Raw genomic sequence first — 14,473 nt, forward strand, 5'->3', positions numbered from 1 at the left:
AAAATTGGTGTGTGGTGTGCTGTAAGTGCCAAAAGAATAATAGGGCCTATATTTTTTGAAGACACAATAAATTCAGAGAGGTACCGCACACAAATACTCGCGCCGTTTTTTCAGTTGTTATCAGATAATGAGAGACAATATGGGTATTTTCAACAAGATTCGGCCACAGCCCATACCGCCGCTGATTCTTTGGACGCTATAAGGGAGGTGTTTGATGACAGAATAATTTTAAGAGGTTTATGGCCTTCACGTTCGCCAGATCTTACCGTATGTGACTATTATTTGTGGGGAACCTTGAAAAATAGAGTCTACCGAAATAACCCTCATAGCATCGACGAACTAAAATACAATATAAGGGCAGAACTAGGAAGAATTACGGAAGAAGAACTTTTGCGTGTGAATCAAAATTTCATCAAACGATGCCAGGAATGTGTGAATGTAGGTGGACATCACTTTGAACAACTCTTATAACACAGGTTAGTGCTAGTTTTGCAATATTTATATAAATGTCTGCATATGTCCATAAAAATATGCGGGCATTACAGGCTGCAAATGTCGGCACCTCCGTCAGCGCCGCCCGCCACGTTGCTCCCGATCTCTTGGCTACATATCGAAATGGACGCACGGTAGTACTTGTAAAACCTCACATTTTGATGTATTATATTTGGTGTAAATGTAGTGTAACATGGCCCGCTACCAAATGCTCAAGTAGTTAACTGGCCCTGCATAGCTTTGGACACCCCTGACTAGTCCTATCGCCGCTGATTAATGGGCTTTCCAGACCGGAACCTGCTACTTATCGAAATTTTGGGACTCCTCCTGGGGCGACTCATATCAAAGGCCAAAGTGCTAACCATTCAGCTACCTGAGAGTTCCAAAGTCATCCATACACGCCCCCAAAAACAGCCCCACATCAACAACGATGAAGGCCCACACGGTGGCCAACCCGATGCATTTGTGGAAGAGCACTTTTGTATGCAAATATAACAGTGCTGTGTGGAATTGTGATCATGAACGAAGAAACAGAGGCAGCTCACCCATTCCTCTGCTGCTCTCTGGGCTGTGTGTGCAGGCGGGACGCTTGTACACCACAGAGCGCTCACTGGCCTTCACGAGTGCAAACTAGTTGCCCAAGCCTCGTTTAGAGAGAAGAAAATTATGATACTATCAGATATTTACAATTGCAGTATATTTTCTACGCTTACTACTCCAGTTTTTGTTTTAAATTTATCTATTTCATATCTTTACTCCACATCCACTTCATCGCTATCAAGATTTCCATTTGCACATTTCACACATTAAAAACAGTGGATGCATTTTCTTTCTTTTTCTGATTCACATTATTCATAGCCAAAATGGTGTCTTACTCTTTCTAATTGCCTTCGAAGCTCTGTATCACATTGCTCCTCCTTCTCGATGCTTTCAAGAAACCTATGAATTCGATCTTCTTCTTCCAGTTTCATAAAATACAGGAAAATCCAATTAAGATCTATTGTTAAATCTATAACACGAGAAAGTGCATGCGGTCAAAAGCACCACAGATGAAACTGAATTGTGCCTTTTAAATGGTAGAAGACCACATATTAATAAGACAACAACTATTAACCTACAGGAAAAAAAACGTTTCCTACAAATCAATGGCACCGCTTAACTACATGCCTGATACCGAGTACAATAACCTATGAGAATAGAATTGTTTGGAACTGAGAAAACCAGGCGCTGGTTAATGGACAGAACTTTAACTTTGGAAGTTAAACACTTCTTCAAATTGTATATATATGAATGTGTACTAAAACAAAAGCAAAAAAAACCATTAGATACCTATAGTAGTGTAATTGGATTGTTTCAATGCAGTACTTAGTAGGTATCCACTTTTTTTACCAATTGAATATCATTTTTTGACATATTTTGACAATTTTTTGTCGATGTTTTAACGTTTAACAATGTTTTTAGTACAATTTTCACTATACTCATTTTTCCCCCACTCGTACTTGGTAGGTATATTATGATCTTACGTGATACAACTTAACCTATCCTTTTTTTACGATTATTTAATTTTTTTTACGATCCTAAGTGATATAACTTAACCTATCATTTTTTTATTTATGCACTGTTTGAACGTCATCATTTGAGGATCATATTTTGTAGGTATTTTTTTTTATCAATCGAATATAAGTTTTTGACATATTTTGACAATTTTTTGTCGATGTTATAGCGTTTAGCGATGTTTTAGTACAAATTTTCACTGCACTCATTTTTTCCATTTATACTTGGTAGGTATATCACGATCTTACGTGATACAACTTAACCTATCTTTTTTTTTACGATTTTTTAATTTTCTTACGATCCTAAGTGATATAACTTAACCTATCATTTTTTTTATTTACGCACCGAACTAACCTACAAGGGGGACTCTGTTTTTTTTAATATTTCAGTATTATAAGGTTTTCACAAATTTTATATAACCTAAAATGTGTTGGATGTTGATTTTTAGTATGTGGCAATTTTTTATGAATTTTAAAACTGCTCCGTGACCCTCTCGTTCTTCACGTCGTAGGCGAAGGACTTCTCTGCAATCAGGATGACACTGCATAGGGTATCCTCGGGCAAGGCATCGTGGAACTCGCAAACACCCACTCTACAAAAATTCTACTATATGATCTTTCACTGGCTAAGCTAACCTACAAATAGGAATTGGCAGCACTGACTTATAAACCCACTGGGTCTTCTTGGCATGTTTTTTCATGATGTGTTGCCAGGCTATTGGGCATCTTGGCGTATACAATGTATATATTTTTGAGGGGGAGGGGTTATAGCTTTTTATGCTGTACGAATACTAAAAACTTGACAGTGACAACCAACAGAGTAGGTAAACCTACATGCAGAAAAGTTGAAACGTATTGTCACGATTAGTCGAACATGTCGCGAAAGGCAAAATAAAAAAAATAACTCCTAAGTATGATTACAAAGCAACAACGCCATCGGCAAGACATAATTACCAGAAAATAACTGCAACCGACACAGTGAGAGGGGTCTTCATATTGTAAGGCCAGTTCATCTGCTTGCTATTAAAAAAATAAATACCGAACCTTGCAGGACACCCGGGAAGCCTTGAACTGTTCTTGTTGAAACTAAGTGACACTGCTGTGAAGTAAGTCGCTCGATAGTTTTTTAGTATTCAGTCACCAAGCCCGTGGTAGCCATTCTAGGTAGTTGAGTCGATATTTCACTGGAAATAATATGTTTTCTATTGTTGAAAAAAAGCAAGCTTCCAGTTTGAATGAATAAGCTATTTCGTCCACTCCTGTTGGGTCACCTAGCAAAAAGTTGAAAACAATTTCTTGAAGAGAAAAAAAAAATACTGTTTCTTGTCACCAAGCATACGTACATGAAGAATATGCATGAGTTGATTTATTTATTTCTTCTTCTCTCTTTCCGAAGGCATACGCGCTTCTTATTCAAGAACCGGAATATTTGTGCCTTTCGAATCGAATTTAAGGAGGGAGTTCCATGACAAACATCTACTGAAGTTTTTAAGATGAGCCCCCGCAGAGTTTTTGCATGTCCTCTCCCAAGTTAGTGTCTCGTACTTGTGTTTTCGGTTTCCAGTGTGGACAGGTTAGAAACGAGTGTAGTGAATAAGAATCCCTCGGGCCTAATCCTTAATATATATAATATTGTCATTATTATCCTGCTGAAAATAATGTTATGATAGCCGTCGCCATTTCAGAGTGGCAAATATTTAACTCTATTAATTCTTGAATTTTATTTTAGGTTAGGCATATTCAACAAATTCTTTTTTGATTACAATGCAACAATATTTTACATTTCAACATTTTCGTAGCCGTCTAAACGTTTGAGAAAACCTTTTTTTTGGTTACCGAGATGATAGAAGAAGAAAAAAAAATGATTGAATAATTTTGAGAACTTCTTAATATTGGACAGTATAACCACTATGTTGTCGATGGAAACGAGGCAAGAACAACATTACCACTATGCTATCGGGGTGAACGGCATTTTTCCATTATCATTTGTGTCCACACACAAAACTTCGTGTCTGTCTGCATCCATACCTAGATCGAGAAATTCGAACCATGCCTCGGCCCCTTGTGACTTATTTAATTCTTTACACTCATCAAAATATGTGCTTAATAAAATGCCTCAATCGCACGAGCTATGGCATCCTCTGTAAGCATCCAAGCAACCACATGTATAAATTATAGTCTCCCACACATAATGCTCTTTCATGTCCAAATAGATTCGCTTCCTCCACCATCAGGGCAGTGGGAGCTCGTGTACCATGAGGGGTTGAATGGACCTAAAAAATCGGTTGGGATGGAAAAAAATAGATAGAGATCTTTCTCAGATCAGGATAGGCTTGTATTTGCTGTCCCTCGGGGTTTAAGAAGCCTAGTTAGTTAGTTGGTTGTTTCCCCCTGCACCATTTCAATTTTTGAATAATCACTTGTTAGTTATGAACGCACCGTTGACATCTTGTCTAATTATTTATGTGTTTGGGTTGAGGCTCCGTATTTGCTCGCAACATTTATTTTCTTCTTTTTCTTGTTATATGATTTTTACATTAGAAACAACAGATTTCCATTAACAGTATTTCATGTTATGGAAACATTTAAGTCTATACGCCATCGGGGGTGGGATTGCAACCTACGTCATCCGACAAAAATCAGGATCGGTATTGTAACATTTAATTGCTCAGGTCATTTTTAAATATGTACAGCTATAGGTAAACATTGTAACTTGAGCCCTCAGAGTCGTAGACCAGCAAAAGTACACCTCTGTTAATCGCCTCGTGTGGGGAAGAGGGACAATTGTAGTTGTTGGTGTAATGCACTTCGAAGCAGACGTGCCCCACTTTTTCAATTTCATCAAAACAACCATTATTCATCCTCATCGTTGCCATTAGCCAAAATAGCCTCGCGTTACAATTTTCGTAGTGATCTCCGTTCGCCCCTTGGCTTTTCGTAGATTAACAAAAATCGTCTGAAGTTTGAACTCTCCATACCGTTGCAAGCTGTTTTTGTGATTGTCCGCCTCGATTATTCAAAATACCTCATGTTCGCATATTCAAATACACACAAGTGAAGGGGGTTCATATCACATCAGTGATTTTGGTTTAGTATTTAATCACAACAGCAAAACAAACTTCACAACTGAAGTTAAGTGCATTTTGCATACATGCAGAAACATAAATTTACGCCCCCGAGGTGGTTGTTGGAAGACTATATACAATAAAACACACCGCGCCATTCTTTACAATAATAAAAATATTGAATAAGTAAGCAGTAGAGTAAAATCCTTTGTTTCATTTTGATGTGAACAAAAATTATAGTTGATCTGAACCCCCTTGTCCAAATAAAGAGTAAGCTCCGGTCCCATCTGGAGACTGCAAAACTGATATGTATGTCTATTCATAAAACCCAAAAATTTTAACATCCATGCACATTACCGTACTGCGCCCCACACCCATGTGTAATATTTTATTTCTCTTGTTGGCTGAACGCGAAGATGCTCGAGACTGCTTTCAAAAATTATTTTCGGCCTCGCTTCACGATACAGCCGTATGCATGTAAAACTAGTATATCACACACAGGCAGAGGGGCAAAAAATAACATTTCTCTCTTTCCCTCGCTTTTGCCCATCTTCCAGTGTTCGTCTAGATAGCGTGACTAGCAAAAATATTGAAATCGAAATAAGAATTATCCGTTATGGTCTCCCTCCCTTCTTTGCATGCATGTTGCGCTGACATGTAAATAAGCGCTATGCTTTAATAAAGAACAACCATTGTACAACTGTATAGGTCCTCGTCCATCTCATGCCAGGGACTGAGTATATCTTGTGTACAGTTTATAGTGGCATCATATTCCTTCACCAGATATCAAACTCAAGAGACTTGCAAGACAGCTCAGGTTATAATTTATTACGAGGTCTGTTTTTTTTAAAAAATAATAATCGACAGTCCATATGACAATGCTTGCTGTTTAACTAACAGTATTCGAATCTCTGAGGGGCCGGGGCATTCTACATTTACCTTTGCTAGAAAGCGCAGTGCAATAAATGTTCTTTTTAAGTTATGCAATAATTTTGACATTATATTCATGTCCATTCCCCAAACTAGATTTATATACACAACCAACTCGCTCTGATGCGACATTGTGAAAAGTTCTCGTATGTTCGCGAAACAGGAAATACACGTCATAGCTTCCGTGAATCGAAAGCAAGGTTACTGGGGCACGCAAAATACCATAAGAAGAATTATATATTCCAAATGCAGGCATCATCATTTTTCTCTTGCACAAATAGAATAATCGGGCTGAATTTCCAGTCTAAAACTACCATGTTCTGGCAGCAAGTATCAAAAACCTGTGGTAATTTTATTATATGATAGGAGGTGAGTAAAATAGTTGTTGTAAGTTACCTTTTAAACCCAGTACGTGTGTAGGAAAAACTGCGTATAAGCTGTATCACACTCTCTCTGTTTGTGTGTCAGGTGGTCGTGTCGTTCGCTAGTTGTATGTCACAGCTTAACCCGTACTAGGTAATATTTTTACATGAGGTAAGTTGGCATACTCTGGTAGGGTATATGTTTCAAGCCTCTAGCTGTAGAGTCTATTTGTAAAAAAATAAGTTTGGTAACACTACTCGTCGAAAGCAGCTCAAACAGTGTTGCTAGCTGTAGGTTAATAGGTTATACAATTGCAAGAGGTGAGTTGCTTATAGCCTATCTGGAAAACTTGGTGTGTGTGTGTCCATGGCTTATGTCGTAGGTTAATAAAATTTGCAATAGATCTTGCGTGTGTTGGCAACCGTCAGCCCTTACATGTGATATAGCAGTTTTACTTATTGTAAGACATAGTGTGTATGTATGAGTGGGGGGAGGTTAGTTTAGTTCACGATAGATCGACCTGTCACGCTATGACCAATTTCTGCTTTTGAGTCACCTGTAAGACTATATGTGGGTGGGTGAAAAAGCTTAGTTTAATTCACGATAGATCACACTTTAAATTTGCTCACTCTCTCTGTGTCTGTGTATCAGGTGGTCGTATCGATCGCTAGTTGTATGTCACAGATTAACCTAGGTAATATTAACTGTACTTCAAAAAATAAAATTGTGTGTATCTCATGTCGAACTAGAAACAAAAAAATCAAACATTAAGCATGCATGCAGATTAATTTAAAATTTGGCCTCCCCTAAATCGCATTTCATACATACATACATGTGGAGGACCGTGGCCCACCTCCCAAGAGGTTTGGTTAGCATGCAATAGATCAGTATGCAATTTAATATCCTCGTCTAGTACGTTGCACTTCTTTGACATTAGATGCAGTGCAGGTGTATCCCGGTGTCAGGCTGGTGAAAAAAAATAACATTCAACCGAGTAGACAAATAGCAGTGTTCAAGTTCAGAAGATTCAACAAATACCTGTCTGCTGCTTTAAACATTCATTTGATTAGTTAACCACTCACCACGTGGTCATACACCACACCACATATTACACCTCTCTAAGACGTGGTGCAGACACCAAATACACTACATAACACCCAAAATCAACAAGATAGGTTGCACCGTATAACCAACTAAACGCGTAAGTGCAGTTAAAAAATGCAGCAAACTAGACGAAGCTATTGAATCAAAATAATCACGTGGCATTCTTTTTGAATCTGACTTCACCCACTCTTTTTTTTTAATGCTTAATCGCAACAATAATTAACCAACTTTTTAAGTTTACTCTATGCACAGATAGATTAATCAGAAGACTAAGCATACAGTTTAAAATAGAATTGGAATCCAGTAGGTATCGAACCCGGGTAAATGTTTTGTACATTATAGGAAAAAAATGCAAAATATCCTCCAATTTTAATTCGAATCGAGTCGAATTTTTACATATTTCCACGCCGCCACATATTGTCCTATTTGCTTCTTTTACTTGCCTTGCTTAATTAACTCTCGCTAATTAGCATTTTTTTGGAAGAAGTCAACTAGAACAACATATGGCGGTATGAGAAATATGCAAATCAAAGAACATTTTAGCAATATATGGGCCCTAGCAATTAGCTTTCTCGACTAAGAGTACTCTTTCAAACGTCTTCTGCTGATCGTATTACTAAACGAGGACGTTTAAAATTTTTGGGTGTTGAAAAAGTTTGACCCTACTTTTTATTTCTATTGTTTGCTAATAGATGGCGCTAATAGTACCCCCTCCCCTCCCCTCTCCCCTCTTCTCCTCTGCTGTATGGCAAATAGCACAAACATAGAAATCAAGATTTTGGAGAGCAAAACATAAAATTTGCATGCATCTGATGTCGAACCAGGAACTTTTATCTTTCGGGGAGTCAACATTATTTTTTACTCAGTCGTCATATAACATGAACGCACGCAAATATTCACATGTGCTTTTATTATTTTGTGTTCGGTAAGTACAAGTATATTCTTACATAAATTATTGTTTAATTTAATAAATTGTAAAACTCGGAGCCTGCTATACTAAAACTCCTTCTGTCTATTGAAAGCGAATGTTGCGTGCATGCGGAAATAGCACAGAAAAAAAAACCGGATGGAAGCAATTTAAAATCACTGGGGCAAGGTCAGTATTACGAGAACGTAAAAACACGTGCTTCCATTCAACTTCGAAAAATAAGAATGAATGTGTGCATACGGAACACATATGCTTTCTTTTCACAGTTGTAAAATCATATAAATTGTGCATGAAGTAAGTTACGGGAAGGCTCTCTCAATTAGGTACAAGTATTGTACAATTAGGTACAAATTGTTGTACAATTATTTCCCCCAGTTGCCCAGTTGGAGTTGGGGGGCATAACACTGGTATTATTTGTAATCACAGTGCTTACTCGTGTATTTTGTTTAATATTTTATTTCAAATTCACTGTCAGAAACTAGTGTTGCCAGTTTCTGCATGTAGGTTTACCTACTCTGTTGGTTGTCACTGTCAAGTTTTTAGTATTCGTACAGCATAAAAAGCTATAACCCCTCCCCCTCAAAAATATATACATTGTATACGCCAAGATGCCCAATAGCCTGGCAACACATCATGAAAAAACATGCCAAGAAGACCCAGTGGGTTTATAAGTCAGTGCTGCCAATTCCTATTTGTAGGTTAGCTTAGCCAGTGAAAGATCATATAGTAGAATTTTTGTAGAGTGGGTGTTTGCGAGTTCCACGATGCCTTGCCCGAGGATACCCTATGCAGTGTCATCCTGATTGCAGAGAAGTCCTTCGCCTACGACGTGAAGAACGAGAGGGTCACGGAGCAGTTTTAAAATTCATAAAAAATTGCCACATACTAAAAATCAACATCCAACACATTTTAGGTTATATAAAATTTGCGAAAACCTTATAATACTGAAATATTAAAAAAAACAGAGTCCCCCTTGTAGGTTAGTTCGGTGCGTAAATAAAAAAAATGATAGGTTAAGTTATATCACTTAGGATCGTAAGAAAATTAAAAAATCGTAAAAAAAAAGATAGGTTAAGTTGTATCACGTAAGATCGTGATATACCTACCAAGTATAAATGGAAAAAATGAGTGCAGTGAAAATTTGTACTAAAACATCAGTAGTGGGTTTTGTGGTACGGACAGTGCGAGAAAGGAAGAGCATCCCCTCAAGCAGCTTTGCTACACTTAAAACTTGCTTAACATGAGCATATGAGTTTTTGAGCAAGTGCGGAATCTTGTCTAATCCAAGATTTTTGTAAAAATGCCCTCGGGAATTTTTCAGAAACGAAGAGCTTCCTCAGATTGATTTGTTTATACTTACAAAAGTTGCATCATCCAGATTTTTGTTTATAAATTTGCCAAAAATTGATATATTTTTAGCTACACCAGAAATTAAGCTTATAGTATGTTTTTCTGTCAAAATCCCAGGAATCTTGAATTGATATCTATTGGGTTCTGAGACTGAGTGGAGTGTGGTGCATCGCCATGTAATCAAAAGGTTCGGGTTTGAGTCCTCATAAAATCTGATGGCAAAATGTTAATATTGTTGTTTTGTAAACAAGGGGCCTTGGGTTCGAGTCCTGAGAGATGTGGCATTCCATACGTGAGATTTTGCTCTGTTGATAGCTCCCAGATCTTAAATTTGGTAATTCTCTATTAAGAATCGCCAGAGTTTTGTTATCTGGGTAACAGCAATACGGGGCAAAACTGCATAATCAATACAATAGAATGGAGGTCGAGTAAACATTGCATGTTCTTTCCAATCTTTTGATCAGTCCCATGTTTCGGCCAACAATTAATTATGCATGGCCGGGGGTTGTATGCCAACAGATATAATCTATATTGCGTCTTTTCAGAGAGGAATAACATATTATTCTTCGTCATTAGATTATATCTGTTGATATTACCTCTATTGTACATTTTCCGAGGGAAATTACATGTCATTTGTCATGGAACTCAAAGAGAAATTCTTATCTACACTATGTACTCTTTCAGGGACCATCCATCATATTGAGGAATTGCCTTCTCGGATATTGTCATGCAAAGGTTTGATCTTGTCGCAACAGAATAATTGCAATGGCAAATGTGCTGTGTTAGTAGGTAAAAGCTTTTCTGCTCGTAAGCTATAAAATGGGTAGGTAATATATTTTCTGACGGTAAAGTATTGTTTTATATCCAAAGGGTTTCTGTGTTTTGAATCGTGTTTCTAGTTCGAGTTGCTGTTTTAAGTCTATTTTATGCACAGTAAGGCTAATCGGGACTGGCCCTACAGTTTTAAAGTGGGATCCGAACTACTTGTGCCTCCACCGGGTAATCGAACCCGGGACCTCTTGATTACAAGGCAATGATGCTACCACTGCGCCATGGGGGAAGCCCTGAATCGTGCTTCTAGAACTGCTCTGTGACTCTCTCATTTCTCACATCATAAATATATGATTTTTCACCTATGAGAATGACACTGCATATGGTATCTTCAGGTAATGCCTCGTGGAATTCACAGATAATTTTAATGTTTGTTCTGTCATTAACCACAACTTGTTTTCTTTTTGAAGTGTTGATGACAAACATGGGTCTCCGTTCCTTGAATTCATCTGGTGTGTAGTACAGGTCAGTATTGCCAGTAGTGACGCGCTTGAAGGAAGAAAAAGCTTCATATAATTTGAGAAAATCATCCTTGGAAATGTCTAAATTGTAATTTTCTCTAGGAAAGACTTCATTTCTGCCATTTTTAAGATATATGTTCTTGATGTTGCAGTTATCAAATCTACTTGAATTTTTTTCCTGATTATTGTGTCTCCTAGTCTGAAACAGTACCACCACGAAATCAGGCATGTCGTATTGTATGCTGGAGAATGAATTTGTGGCATCAAATTCATAATAAGTACCAGATGCGGGCTTCTGTACACATTGATATGTAAAAAATTGCAGAGGAATCTGTGGATTTTTTACTATATCTGCTTTGTATTTAAGAGCGTAACTGGCCTCATATTCAACAACGGGGATTCTTAACTCCATAGTCTGAATAATGCATTTGCCTGCATCTGGTAAGGTATTAGGCATAGCTTCCCCCGTAGGGTTTAATGTGCTGTACCTCATCAAAGCATTATTATCATTGGCAGCTCTTCTAAATGTAATTCTTAAACCACCCTTCCACATAATTTCTTTGTAATCCGAGAAGAATCCTGGCAACAGGCGCATGGGGAACAGCACTGTGTGATTTTTAGATAATATTTTATCACCAGCTTCAAAACCACCTATTTTGTAGTAAGAAGCCTCGGTTTTGGATAATTTTAGTGTGGCCAAAGCTGTGGAGGTAATGCCGGGATAATCTACTCTGTTTATAACAACGCCATGCTTTCTGATCTCAATTTCAGAGAACAGATGCGGTACAAAATTGTCTACAAGTCTTATATTTGAATTTGCAGGGTAATCTGTTCCATCGAGCTTTACAACATCAAATTTGATGTATAGATCTGCTCTGTGGGGGTGTATAAAGCCGTCCCCTATATCAAGATCAACCTCTATTTCTGTGTTGGGTTGATTTAAATTTGCAAATGTCCTCCTGTTTGGGGGGAATGATTGTAGCTCATAACTCTCAATATTTTCCATTGTATGTATTTTTATTTAAATGTTAATCTCTATGATTGCAGTTGTTGTGGCTCCAGCAAAATCAACTAATTCTTCTTTTTCATTAGTGACCATCAATTCAATATAATCTATTCTATTATGGCACACAGGAAAATATAATGTTGGGGATGGATTGTAGATGATGGGCTCCATGAATTCGGAATTAGGTTTGAATGTTGCAATGATGCCAGTTTGTTTGTGAGTGCCTATGCCATTTGATTTGGTGATCATACCCTCGGCCACATTACAGTGAATATTCAGAGTCTCTATGGCTAAGAATTTAGGTATATTCATAGCAGTGTGTTTGATGGCCGGTTCAAGTTTTGTGTTGTTCTCAAAGCCTAACAGCTCTCCTATAGTACCCAGATGCACTGTTTCTGTAGCAGATACAATCTCTACTCTGTGAGTGACAGAATTTTGACTTAACACTATACCTCTGGGTAATTGAGCATTTAGAGTGGACAGATTATATTGCCCTGGAGTAATGACAATTTTTTGATCCCCTATTGCAATTGTGTTGTTGTGGTGTGTAATATTAAGTATCAAGTACATGCCGTAAAATGCTCTGAGAGCTATTGTTTTGGGATACACTATGTCATCATGCAATTTGAGTTTCAATATTGAATTTTGGCTGGTGAGATGGAATACCCCCATGATGTTTCAGATACCACAAGGCTTTTTGAAAATTTTCAATTGATGGTTTATTTATTTGAGACATATATCTAAGAACAGATAAACACAAATGTCCACAATTAACATCTTTGAAATTTTGAACACGGGCATTATTGTAATAAAGATTAGCCGATTTTAGATATTTTACTAAATTTTCAGGTGGAACACCTCCAAATGAATCAAACACAAATGCCTCATTTTTTAAATATTTAAGATAACAGATCCAGTGAGTGCCCTGATTTTTGTACTCATCCAAATTAACAATGCCACACTCTTTGTTGAGTGGTTGTTCTGGTAAAGAATCAGACATGTACACACCTCTAAAATGTTTGATGCCCAGTGGCTTGATCAAAGCTTCAATATCTTGGTTTGTAAGCGGCTCTTGTTTTTTTTAAACTTATTCATGGCTCTCTTAACACCTTTGCCTTTTTTCTCCATTGCCAGGTTATGGCGCCTCTGCTCATCTAATTCTGCCCTATTTTTCTTGGCATCTATCACTGTTTTTGCTATGGCAGCTGATCCCCCAGCCAAGCTCCCCACAGCCCCAAGTGCTGCTAAGATGGCAGGGATAGTAAATATGAAACCCCCTGTATGTGATTTTTTTCTTGATTGCTGTAATTTTTTTAATTGGGGGGTACTAAGCAACAATTTCATACCATGTCCCTTTGCAAGACAAGAGCTTTTTTTCTTGCGCTGCTTTTTGGTCAAAAGACTATCAATAGTTTTAAGAGATTTGAGACCTGCATAAGGTATTTGATACATAACACCCTTGGCCTTCATTGTAGGTTTATTATATACATGTTCACAACCCCCACCCCAGTTTTTGTTTGGTGCTCATAGCTATGGTGGTTCCCAATGCTGATATTCTCTCACTCAAAGAAGCATCTTTGCTTACAAATCTACCAAATGCAGCCTCTTCTAATTTTTTGTCTGCAACATGTCTCTTGTCAAGATCAGAATGTGTGTTGTATGCTATGTCATGGTCTCTACAAGCAGCATCTAGGGGATTTATACCAGGATCACCTCTGTTTAATCTATGATCCAATTTTGTGCCTGGACCACAATATTGATAGCCTGGAATATGTAGTTCAAATGGCAGCTTGTTTATAATGTCATTAACCAAACCTCGACCCTCAGAAATATTCCAAAATTTAGGTGGTAGAGTATTAATAATTTTTATGAGATATCCAATCCCCTTAGGGTCATTCACTATAAAATTAGACAATTTTGTGCTTATCATGTCCATAATTCCAACCTTTTCATTGTAAAAATTGTGGTTCCCAGCATTTTCCTCCCCAGCTATCACCAATAACCTATCTACAAGTTTCCTGACATCATCAACCCAGACAAATTCTTTAGGCAGGGTGTTGTATTGTTTGATTCCACTGCCTGTCTTGATCTGTGACCATATGGGCTTGATTAAATTATTGTATTTTGCCCCACTGCTAGACTTGACTCTTTTTTGTGTGGGATCATTGTTCTGATATAGAGCATCTGATTTTATTAATATTTCTTTGTAATCCTCATAATCTTGATCTGTATAGCTGCCAGGCCTTTTCCTAGTTATCAGTTCCCACAATCCAGGTGTTCCGGTGTACTTAACAAAAGCACCTTTTTCTCCGAGACGAGATTCTGAATATACAATTATATCATCCCCCATAAATGTTACTCTAAAATTGCCAATTCTATGAATGATGCTC

This window comes from Lepisma saccharinum, chromosome 24 (genome assembly GCF_977018435.1).
Source record: "Lepisma saccharinum chromosome 24, izLepSacc3.1, whole genome shotgun sequence".
Taxonomy (NCBI): domain Eukaryota; kingdom Metazoa; phylum Arthropoda; class Insecta; order Zygentoma; family Lepismatidae; genus Lepisma; species Lepisma saccharinum.